Source organism: Haliaeetus albicilla, chromosome 2 (assembly GCF_947461875.1).
Source record: "Haliaeetus albicilla chromosome 2, bHalAlb1.1, whole genome shotgun sequence".
NCBI classification, from domain to species: domain Eukaryota; kingdom Metazoa; phylum Chordata; class Aves; order Accipitriformes; family Accipitridae; genus Haliaeetus; species Haliaeetus albicilla.
Window position 1 is genome coordinate 38034504 of NC_091484.1, and position 12746 is coordinate 38047249.

The following is a 12746-nucleotide window of genomic DNA, read 5'->3' on the forward strand; positions in this document are numbered from 1 at the left end:
GTGTGCTGGGGCGGGTGGGGGCCACCCGTGTGTGCTGGCCACCCAGCCTGGGTTCCTCGGGGCACGGGGCAGTGCTAGTTGAGTATTGAGTACTTAGGGCTGCTTAAGGGTGCATCGGTTGCACCCTGAATTATTCAAAGTGGTTTATCCTAATGTGAAAAGGAAAATAGGCTAGGGAGGAGTAGGGATGTCTCCCCCTTTCCCAAAGAAGGGAAAGATAAACACATGATGGTAGAAGAATTAATTTCCTCTTAACTCTGCAGCTCTGGCTGTACTGTCTCAAGGTTTTCTCTTTATAAAACCACGTAGCCTTACTTAGCATTTATTTGCTGGGTGAAATAGCCAGGTATACTTTGTGTATAAGCAAGCGATTGTAGCCTGAAACATTGCTTCAGACGCTTCATGAGTCACATCGTTCACGACTGCAATAACGAGATTATTCGTGGTAGGCTCCTTGTTGTGACAATGGTCCTTTGTTTGAAGTCTGCGTTGCATATGTGTTATACTTCCGATTTGCAGACTGCTTCTCTGCTAAGAAAACAGCATTGCACCAGGGAACTGAAAGTGAAGGTCAGTGCTGCTAAATTCAGGATGTTACTCAGCGCTGCAAATAATTGGGAAGGTTCATAGCTGAGTTAAAAGCTTTAATCATGACTTTCATTGAGATGATACTGCTTCCTGTTGTTCCTGAGGTTTGTTTTTTTAGTGTGTTGTCTTTTGGTTTTGGTTTTTTTTTACTCTATCTGCTGATTAGAACTGGGTAGATACTGCCAAGAGCGTTTTGTTACTCATGACTCTGTAAGAGGTGTTCTCTCTTGATAGCGGTGGTCCTTTATGTGCATGTAATTTTGTTTAAGGAAAGGAAGAAAACCCCAGCATTTCTTTACTGTTTGGATTCAGCTGAATTTTAACATTTACCTGTAATCTTGATTTTTTTTATATAAAATTATGCTCGTTTCCATAGAATAACTGCCGTCAAGTCCCTATGTTACAAGGTGATTATCTCCCACGGCAAGGTGATTACGCTTTGTGATGGAACCGTGACCAGAGTGGTTTAGGTTTAGCTAGTGTTTCTGCTAGCTTATGGCTAGGATTTGTCTCCTGTACAAATGGGTGGTCAGGTTGGAACCAAGGCGTGTTGCACTCCAGACCTTTGTGTGCTCTTCCTCTGCCTGGGGTGCAGGGTGGCCGGGGCGCTCGTCCCTGGCGAGGCGGGCTGGGGAGCAGTCGGTACCGGAGTCTTCCTCCTCTCGTGGCATCCCACAAAGTTTGCAGGCAGGTCTGGTGGCTGCGCGGAGAGGAGGCAACCTCTGCCACCACTGGGAGGAGGAGGAGGAAGAGGAGGAGGAGGAGGAGGAGGATGAGTCAGTGACAATGGCTGTACACAGTATTCCTACTTCCCTTTGGGAAAAGGGAGAGGCCATCCCAGCGTGGGGCCAGCACTTCAGAGGGAATCGCCAGAGCTGTTTGCTGCAGTAGAAGTCTAAAATAACCGTATTTCCCATGGAGGGTGTTAGCAGCTTGTAACGAAAACACAGAGCAAGCTCGGTTCCTGAAAAGCACATGTGAAACTAAAATAGTCCTTTTGTTTTTAATTCTTTGATGCCAGATTTCATCCTTGGAGCTCAGAGATTTCCTGATGTTTTCCTTTGAAACTGTACTGTTTCGTGCAAGGTGAATACGGCTTAAAATAAATCCGCTGCAAGCATTGCAGGGACTCTGTCCTGTGCTTGGGCATGTGAGTTTTAATTTTTTTTCCCTACTAATTACTTAATATATTCTACAGGAGAAGATTGTTTAGGTTATCTATGTTAACTATGAATTTTCAGCCCCAGTGTAAATTTGAATTTCAGGTCATTTTGTTGCAAGTCGGCATAATATTTATATGCTCACTTTCAGTGATAAAAAAGCAGCAGTTAATTGTTTGACAGGAAGAATAAAGCATTTAACTATTCTGTATTGTGTGGGGCGTTATGACAGATTTCTTTTGATTGTGTGGCATTCAAATTATACATCAGTGAGGTAACGTTACATTATGTTATCTGTCTGCACTTCTACAAGCAATTTCATTATTTTAATAAAAATTTACAGTGATCTGAAAGCTACTTTTATATATATAGTTATAATTATACACATATGATTTTGTATGTTGTTATACAGATCTACATTTTCTGCATCCTATAGCAAGAGATAGACTACTATTACTCTTGAGATACTTGCTAGGTAATTGAATATAAAAATGGAATTTTTTGCTGAATGTTTTGGTGGTCACTGAAGGTATTCAGATTTTAGCCATTTCAGTTGCAGCTGGCAAAAATGCTTTCACTAGAACGGAGATCCATTTTTTGAGACTTACTTATTTACAGATGAGATTAAATGGGAACACGACTTAATGATATTGTTCGCCCTGAACAGTTAAAGGGTCAGTGTTTACTGACTACCTTTTCCATACATCTCTAGATCAGGGCTGTTTAAATTGCAGGCTTTCATCTAGATTTGGACTGTGAGTAGATTTGACCTTGCTACAACTACATGAAGTTTCTTAGATTTTATTGGAAATGTGGCACTTCTTGCTAGTTTTTCCAATATCTTGGAGAGCAGATTCACCATTCCTGGTTGTCAGGATTGTGCATGACTGTCTGATGGGCAAGAAGATGCAGATCGAGTACGCTACGAATAGTTGAACAGACCTTAGCAAATTAACTGAGTAATGCAGATTAATATAGTGTTGTCGTGTTATTTAGTGCAAAAGATTTTTTTTTTAATAAAAGGCCAAAAAATTTAAAGTGTAGGATCCTGTTCTCAGTGAACTCCTTGATAGGGCAGTTTTATTAAAAAAAAAAAAAATCCCGGTGTATTTCAGGAGAAATAATTCTGTGAAAGCGTATCAAGCCTTTGTTTTTGTGATCAGAACTTAGTTACCTAGTTTAATAGGTATTAATTTATTTTTTACTATGCTATGCTTCAGGAAGCCCTAAGGATCTTATGTTTGGTTGTAAGCATTATGAATGTTAGAAAATATATTGGGAGTCAGGGTTACTGACTTCTGACATTGTACCCCATCTGTAAAAGTGCAAAATGAGCAATAATTAATGTTGTGACTATAATGATATGTGTAAGCTGTATTTGTAGAGACAGGAGAAGATCTCCTTGGAGTTACTAAGTATCAAATTTCAGTTGTCTTATTTCTTCTGTTTTGAGAAGTTCACAGATTTACATTTGCAGTTTTATAGCAAATACTAGATTTGAAACTCTTTTCAGCAGGACCACTAACACCACTACTGTGTGTTCACAACAGAGCAAAAATCTTGAAAAGATATCCCTCCCATTTCCAGTTCCCATGAAACTCTTAATAGGAACAGTCACGTGAAAATGTTTTCTTAAAATTGTTCAACAATGCCATTCAAAAATGGCATTGTTAGCCTACTTGTTAGCCTACTTGCTAGCTGAAGAACTAACAGATAATGGTAATTCTTAGACCTGTGATTATTCATTGCTAAATTTATTAATAACACACTATTTTATTCTCTTATTGTAGCACTCCAAAGCAATCGTATGTTTTGCAAGGCAGTCTGCTCAGGTTTTATCTTTTTCCATCATAGTGTGCTTCATTTTTAATTTTTTTTTAATTATCATATAGAAAAGGACATGAAATTTTAATGTACAGCCTTACTAGGGAAGAGTAAGGAGGAGAATAAGTAAATTAGCCCTAAAAGCAAAAGGCAAAATGAAGTCTAAAATCTTAAGTAAAGCTCTTAACTGAACTGAACTTTTAAATATTTATCTAGATCAGTAACAATTTCCTCTGTGAGCACTACAAAAAAATATAAAATCTGGAATTATTTGGCTAAGGTTGAAGCATATCATTACTAGAGATACATCACTGCTATCTGTGGACCATTCAGTGGTCAATATGTAACAATCAACTTATTCTGTTTAGTGGTCAGTTTATTTGTATCAAAATTTGCTCCTTAAGATCTGCACAAACACTGAGGAAAGAGGGATTTTTTTTTAGCGTGGTGGAATTAAAAAAAAAAAAAAGAAAAAGCACTACCACTAAAACTTTTTTCATATACTTTTAGAAGAGCTTACACACATGCTTTTAGCAATGCTTTACCCGAAAGCATCTTTTCCACTTCTCTCATTTTTTTGTCAATGTCCCACAATAACTATACCTCAAGGGTGCCTTCACTTCCTTCCCACCTTCTCCTGGGTTTGGGGTTATTCCTCCCATACACAGAGACATCAAAATACTTGTCTACTGAAATGTTTGTTCTCAAGACCTCTGGAAATCATTCTTGCCCTGAGACTGAATTGGTCCATTGTTCAGCTTAGCACTAAATAAACAAAACATCTTCATGCTTAGTAGGAATGGAAATGTATTTCCATGTTCATGAACTTCTACAGAGAAATCCATTTGCTCAGTCTTCAATGTAACAACATTGTGACACAATTTCTGGATGCCTAGCATCATTGTTTGCCATTACCAGAAGAATTTGGAACGCATGTGGTGAAGGCCATTACCACACCACACCACAACATAATAAGGCTATATTTCCCTATATTCCTCTATCTGAATAATTCTGACTTTGAACAAGTGATGACACCATACTTCTGTACCATACGGTGAAATATTTCAACAAAGTTACAAATGTGAAGAGGGGCTGTTCCAACTAGTTTGGCCAGCAAACATCATTATTAAGTCTTCCGCATGTACACACCCTTCTTAATCACTGAAAATTTCAGAAGGGCTTTTTGGCTTAGTGCAGGAGCTTGGCTGTAGAGCTGGAGTAACTCAAAGCTGAAGACAACCTTGAAATCTGTCTGGTGGATTATCTTCTGTACACCATAGAGATGGCCTCAATCAAAACTTTACCTGTCAGAAGGTTTCAGAACAAGTAAAAGCAAACTGAATGGGGTTTTTGAACTTTCAGTCTTGATTTATTTTTTTAAACTATTGTACTTGGAAAGGTACTGGCCAGTCCTTTTACAACAGCACCAAAGTGTGCATTGATCACGGCAGATATCTTGGTAGGCAGAGTCACAGAAACCTTTTGGAAGCATCCTTTCATCTAGTGGTACGATGTGTGTGGAATCCCCCTGAGGTTACTGTCATTAACTACTCCCACAAAACTCCTAACAGAGAAGGCTTTTCAACACCAAATCTGAATCATGAAGCGTGCCTTTGATTGATTGCAGTCTCGTGTTTGGGAATGTAACTAACTTCTCGGCTCAGGTGCCCAGTGACACTTGACATGTTGCAGAGAGTGTCCCACTTGGCCTCCAGCAGTGGCTCTAGAAGGGTGTCTGTCTCCTGTGGGAGATAACCCCCAGTGTTGGCATGGTACCTGGGAAAAGGCAGTAGAGTGTGGTAAGCCTTGTGTTATTTAAATTCATCTGAGAATTTGGGGTTTTTTTTCCATTTTCATCCTTTTGCCTTTGATTTTTTCCCCTGTTATAAATAAGACTTAAATGTTTATGTAAAAGGGGACCAGGTTGACAGCAGGGATATCAGCCACTTCTCACAAGAGAAGAAGTGTTAGTCTTGGTCTTCATGTCATGTAATAATGGCCACATGACCAAAACTTACGTTTTTTTCTTTAGTCTTTTTGACATGGAGGTTAGCAAATCATAAAATGTCTTTTACTTTGGCTGGTGACCTCCTCATTGTAAAATTGAAGGTTTCTTAGGGCAGTTCAGCAAAGCTTGCAGTGTTTCCTCTTGGATGAGAGCCAGAAGATTCCAGCATAGTCACTCTGGCACAGTTGGTATGTTTTATAAAACAGGTGTGTACATGTGTGGAATAAATCTAGTTATGCTGATAAATCTGAACAGATAATTTTAAAGTATGTGTTACAGTGAACAAGGCTGGTAATTTACCATGTCAATAAAACAAAATATAAGCAGCTTTTCCATAGTGCATGTAATGTAGAGTAATTCTGTAATGTAATGGCTCCATTGTGTGGGCCATTTTTAAATTCCTGTTCACTGTGTTCTTGATCTAGATGTTCATATGTTTTCTTTTATCACTAGCTGTCTTTCAGTTAAAATCTGCAGAACTGATTCTCTTCTTGCTTACAGTGGTGTCAGCCAGTCAGGTTAACCAGCAACAGTCCATGACAAAGGGTATAAAATTAATGAGGAAATGGAGAACTGAATTATACACATTACAAATATATGTAGTAAACTAAAGTCATCAGTAGGGTTGCATTACTGAAGAGTCACTTTTCCAGGTGATGTTCCAGTCTATTCTCTGAAATCAAGAAAGCTTTTTAATGCTACTGGTATCACATCAGACTTGCTAGTTAAGTTACTAAGATTCAGCAGTGTCTCAGGTGTTCTGGAAATCGTAGAGAAACGGACTGGCCATTTTACTGCAATGAGTTTCATCATTAGCATTGTGAGGTTTTGGGCTTTTTTTACACGTTTTCTTAAAAATTTTTAAAGTCTCAGTCCTTATTTCAGATTAATGCTCTGTAAGATTGACCTAATTATCACCATATTCATTTGGAGTCCTGTGACCTCCAGAGAAAGGTAGAGGATCTTAGGTGTTTTGTAAAGCTCATGAATAGCTGAAAAAAATTTAAGCTCAAATGCTATAACCTCCATGAGTACCCTTACTGAATTAAAAAATGAGGCTTTACAAGGAGACAGTTATATTGCATTTACTAGTTAGCAAAAGTTCTTCGAAGACCCAAAAGGTGTGCTGTAGTTTGGATTCTGTTCCTCAAGTGCCTGAGGCATTCCAAGGGTTGCCTGCAACTCTGGGAAGAACTAGCAGCTGTGACCAAAAATTTCAAAGATGCAGAGAGAACCGCCACAGAAAGTCCTGGATTCTCCATCGATTTGGGGGTTTTCTTAAAGGCATCAAGCCTGGATGCCTTTAAGGAAAGTGCAGTGAATTTGAAGATCAGTTAGTCAGAATCTGTAGTGGAGTATCTATATAGTATAACTATATCTATATATTATATCTATATTGTATCTGTATATTCAGGGTCTATGTATGAGTTGATTATTTAAGGGGTGTGGCCTCCATAACATGTTAAATGATAATCCAATCCCTCATTCCTTTCAGTGCTCTATTTGGAAAAGTCGAACATCCCTAAGAGGCCACCTGGATGCGAGGTGATAAATGGGATCGTAGCAGGCTCTTTTCCTCCCTCTCGGATGGTTTGTCTTTGCGCAAGAGCCCTGAGAATAGGTCTGACCCTGCGCAGACTTACCCTAAATGTCTTTGCGTGGGGGAGTGCGTATATTGCTCCTGTTGCCTCCCTTCCTCCTGCTCAGGATACCCAGCTAGAGCTAAGGGTAGCTTAGGTGAATTAACAGCTTTTTCACTTTATTTTCAGACTACTTTGATCATCTTGACTTTAGGAGTGTAAATTCCCCTTGGGATCTGTCTGAGCTGCGGGATGAGAGTGAGGGGGTTGTTCAGTGTGTTGTCTGAAAAAGTAGGTATATGAATCCTCTTCAAACTGGGGACACCATTTCAAGTAAAGCACTTCTTTTATGTGTCCTGATGCAATGATAGTCAGTTAATTGTAGAATCTAGTTCTCTTAGCTGTGTATTGTGGGGAGTCTGCAGGTCTAAATTCAAACATCTAAAGACCATTAGGATCTGTAGATAAAAGGCTCAATGCACGTGCAAAACACTGTGAGAACACTTTGTGCATTGTGCTTAGATCCAGCTGTAATTACATTTTGTGACCAAGAGGAGAAAGGAAGCATGATTTACAGTGTTGGGATTTGTGATGCTTTTCATGAGTTTTGGCACTGCAACAGTAATGGGGCTTTTTTATTGTGTACTGCACATCTTTCCTAGATGAGAGTAATAAGGATGAAAGCAAGAAAACCATGATATTGATGACCATGCTTTTAAGAGAGTTGCATGATAATCCATTCTAAATCAGATTATGATATACAATAAATAAACACCTACCACAAAGAAAAAAGCATTGGGATGTCTACACTTGGGTGAAGAATAGAAGTGAAATACTTTCTGTGATACTGAATTTCCCTTGATTGTCATATGTATAAATTGAAAATAATTGCACCTAAATCAGTGAAATTATATTATAGCTCAACAAAAGATGGGAATTAACTCCTGCTACTTGTTTACTGGAGACCTGAAAAGCTCCAGTACACGTTTTGAAGGCAGCATATTTTGTGGTCTCACCATACCTGGCATTAATGTGAATAGTTAAGAATTTGAAATTAATAGGAAGTGTCTACGTAGCAATGAGTTACAGATCTGATCAGGAGGAAGAGAGCTCACGTGAATCGAGTTCCTGCACTGGGAGCTGTAGGGTTACCAGTCTTTGGACGTATGTGGGTGATAGTTCTGAGAACAGGTGCCAGTTTAAGGCAAACACTGGCATAGAGGTAATCTTTGTCTGATGGCTCCATCCTTTCCACCTGGTGACAGAAAGTAGTATATTTAGACAAGCGGTTATTTGTCATAGTTTTTATGTGTGTTTGCATGCACAGGATGATTTAGACTTTTATACACAAAATATGTGTAAATCAAATAATGTACAAGTTTGTGTATATGTTCTTGGTGTTTTTTGTGAAATCTAAAGTACCGAGATATAAAACTATTGAAATATTTTTTTCTTGCAGAATTAATGCTAAACTCTTTACTTACTACCAAGTCAACATGTAAAATAATGAAACACTCATACAAACGTTCTGCTTACCATTTCTATGCTCAGAAAAGTTTGAGTTTTTATTGTCTCTCTTGGCCAATGTATAATGACCCAGCATTTCCACTGCAGAAGAAGATTGATTTGTTGTGCTAAAGTTGATGATTTTAATGAATCTACTTGAGCTGTTTTCCTGAGTCTCTGCCCAGTCAGTGTGGTGTTGACGTGGGGGTAGGTGACCAAGCCTTAGGTGCCTGAACTTCTTGCAGTAAATCTCAAGAGCATGTAAAGGGTGTATCAGAACATGGGTGCAGTATGCAGTGGATGTTATGCTTGTAGTATGTTGGACCTTATTTGAATAAAAATATTGGAGGCTTTATGCCTTACAGACTGAAAATGAGTGGAATGAATGAAGAATTGGACTGGAGTTGAATTAATTGTTCCAACACCAGCTTTCAAGTGAGGCAGGATTGAAATTACCCTGCTTCTGATTTAGAATTGGAAGAGTTTTTAGAAACCAAAACTAAACAGAAACAGAGGATCGAAAGTTACCATCTGGTTCACGGAGAACAGTCCTATGCTTTTGGCAACATCCACTGCATATATTCTCCATAGTAATATGACCAATGTAAAAATAGTTTGTCACTGTATATTAATGTCTTGTGCTTGCATGGATACAACCTCTAGGCTGCTGGTACATCTGTAAAACAGTGACATGGACAGCAAATATGACACAGACCAGATTAAGGAAGGAACCAAACAGGTTTTATTGATGCTATCTCCAGTGTTCAGAAAGAATTGCACTGTTTTTTGTCAATGTGAAATACATGCAATACTAGCAAGACCCTTCATGCTAGCCTTGCCTTGAGATCTTTTTCAGTGATGATGCACACTCTTTGGTACCAGAAGGTAAAGAAGCTAATTAAGTCCTTTACAAATACATGTGACATATGCAATAAATAAAATCTTGTAAGAGTGCTGCTTAAGGTTGTAGTGTTCATCTGTCAGCCTCAGAAGAAAATTCCAATTGTAATCTCAGCACAATGAGTGGTTTAGGTTATATGCATAGCACAGGTATCGTAATAGTTTTCCTTCTCTTGATATATTGGTAATTTACTGAATAGTGGCATGAGGTACTGATTTGTTTTATGGCTGTCTAAGAACATGGTATAGTGTTAATGCTCCGTATTCTTCAGACTGAAATGGTTTGGATGCCTTCTGTGTTTTATTGCGGTCTAGCACTATATTTACATGTGTTTTATCTTACTAATTTATCAGCTTTTCATAATCATATCTGAATTGTCTCAAATACCCTCCTATTCCAAATCATTCAGTCTGCATTACAGTCCCTCAGACACCAAGTCCTGACAGCTACCTGTCCTGTATGATCATCTGTGCTTTTATTCTCTGATGGAAAGTGTAATTAGAGAGCAATGATTTACCTTTTGGGTTGACATACACTTCAAACTTACTACAATACTCTTCTCTTTTCATCTGCTGCTGTTGTCGTACCCAAGTATTATAAATATCTCTTACTTCTCTCCACTTAACCTCCCAGCTGTCTCAAAGGTGGAATGCTGTGTCCATTAGCCATATAAAAACTTGTTGTCTAGGAGGGGAAAAGAAGAGTTATTTCTCTTAGTCAGCCTAGTGTGGGAATTTGGAGAGACAGAATGTAATTAATTATCAAGCTTGAATTTTGGCCAAGGCTCTATTAGACTGAGAGTTACAGTTTATGAATTTATTTCATTCTTGTGATGATAGGAGGAGCAGGAGGGAGATGAGAGAGTGGGATTTTATGCTAACTTAGAGTGTTTGGACTCTTGCTGTGGCAACGTGTTTCAGTTGTCACCGTTTTAAGCTGGACTGCTTTATGTGGCTGTGGCAGAAGGATGGGGGGTAGCACAGCTTCGAATGAAATTATTTGCAGGGGAAAAAATGGTTAATTATACATAAATCAAGTTCACAAAAGACAACCAGAGCATGAAAGAGCTACAGTGCATGCCCTCTGCCTTTCACAGACCGTTTCCAATTCACTTGGTGCTTTGTGTTGCTTTTCTGAGGCAATTCTTTTCAATTTATGTGCATCAACACACATTTTGTCATAATTTGTTGATGGTAACTTTTGGGCCAGATCTAGCAAGTCTTTAGTAGGCTGTTTAGCAATTAGATCAAATATAAATCAAGAAGTTGCAGTATAAGTTATATTATATTTTATTTTATTCCCCTGCTAGCTCTAGAGTTAATTTTTGTAGGGAAGAAGTAATGACAGTGACAAGTATTAAGACTGAATGCATCCAGAATTGGGGGGGAGGAGAAGCTATCTATCCACCGAGGCCACTCTTCTGCCACGTTATTGGGAGCATATGCCACATCAGCCAGCGCTAACGGGAGCAGTTTCACGCAATGGAGAAGCGGGACTGGGGAGCAGATCTGTCTTTGACAAATACATCTCTTGTGAAATTTCAGTTGTGTTCCTTTTCATCACCAGAATTCTTCAAATGTTATCTAGTAGTTTACATTAAAATGATGGAAGAAAATTATTCATGGTCCTAACTTTTCTGAATCTCTTGTTTTTATGTATTTGTCTTCTTAAATGCATGGTATGCAAAGTCCCAGTATGTTTCTGTTCTTAAATAAGAAGAAAAATAATAATTCACAGAGAATTAGATCTGGTTTTCTTCTGTCTCTAAGGAAATGCTTGCGTTCTGAAAAGGTTGTAGCACAGTGCTGTGTAATGGTTCTGCCATCCTTGTAAAACAAGATCTACTTTGTCCTGTTAAAATTAGAACTACTTAAGAGACACTGCAATTATGAAATTGCAAATCATCTCTCTCCTGGGAGAAGGTGATTTTCTTTGCTGAAGGAAAGTTGGCATTAATAAGCACATAATCAATGAAAATAGTGTTGTCATAATGGGTATTGGAGTTTATATCTGCGGGAATAAATGATATTGTACGGGGTAGGAAGAAAAGCAGGGTCCAACTGCACAGCTAGCATTCCTTTTCATCTTCTGCCTTTTAGACTAATTCATCGTATAACCGGCTAGTTGTGGAAAGTGGAACTTGCTGCTGAAAGGAGAACAGGTGAACAACATAGAAAGTGAGCTGAAGATTGAAAAAAACCAAAAAATTATAATCAGTTACTTAAATTAATACATTTCTACGTATATTTCTAAGTATAATCTCTGGGGACAACCTTGAACCCCCAGTCACAGAAAGTTTTCTGCCTTACTTTGTTCCATTTCGACTCCGGACCGTGGTGTAGTTGTGTGCGCAACGCCTGCTCTGTATTGAGCAACCAACACAAGAAGGGTAAATGATTAACCAAGGCTTGCGGTTCCTTTCTGGCTGTTGCTCGAAAATCGCTGCAGAAATCAGCAAAAACCTTCAGAAATTCTCCTGTGCCGAGGCCCATCCCACTCGCCTGCCTGCAGAGGACAGCGGTTCAGGACCTCCCTATCGTTGCCACTGCCTTCTGGCAGGGCGACCTTGGGTGCCTCGGCACGTTGCAGCCGTGGTGGAGCAAACGCGCTGGAGCTGGGTCTGAGCTGCGGCTGCTCCGAAGGCAGGGGCACGGGAATTTTGCCCACGCCGACCCTCTGCTGCTGCTACGGCTGGGTAGTAGGTGGCTGAGGAGGTGTGTGCTGGGCTACACAGTAGCTATAGAGTAAACACAGTGTTTGTCTTTCCGAATGGCTTTGTTTAACGTTTCGTTCTCGGTCGTGATTGTTAGCTCCAGTGTCCTCTCCCCGGGACTGCTGAAATGAAGTTGTCTATAGCTGGATTTGTAAGGAAACAGGGAGGATTTTCAAAGGCATAAAATTCCATTAAAAAACTCAGTAAGAGCTATCCACCTGATTGCCGTTTGAGATGCTTCAAATCGTCTTTCTTGTTTTTTATGTATCGGTTTCTAATCATGGAAACAGGGGGCTAAGTTTATATACCCTTTAACCTTCTCCTGATAAACAGTTTTATTTCTGACTGCAGTTACAGGGATGCTTAGAGTCTAAATAACAGGATACCTGCACCGAGGTGCCTCAATATTTAGGAGCAGCATGTTATAGCCAGTATCTAAGAACATTAGCTTTGCATTGTCCATTTC

General features: G+C 39.2%; 1 protein-coding gene across 11 annotated transcripts in view; it reads left to right on the forward strand.

Annotated features, from left to right (window-relative positions):
• Window positions 1-12746, forward strand: part of THRB (thyroid hormone receptor beta) — a 177688-nt gene that overhangs the window by 71695 nt on the left and 93247 nt on the right. For 2 of the 11 annotated variants that reach the window (XM_069771501.1, XM_069771492.1), the window contains exon 3: window positions 1610-1738. The exons of the other annotated variants lie outside the window; for them this stretch is intronic. The gene's annotated coding sequence lies outside the window, so the exon portion shown is untranslated. The remainder of the gene's footprint in view (window positions 1-1609; window positions 1739-12746) is intronic. 11 annotated transcript variants of the gene reach the window in all.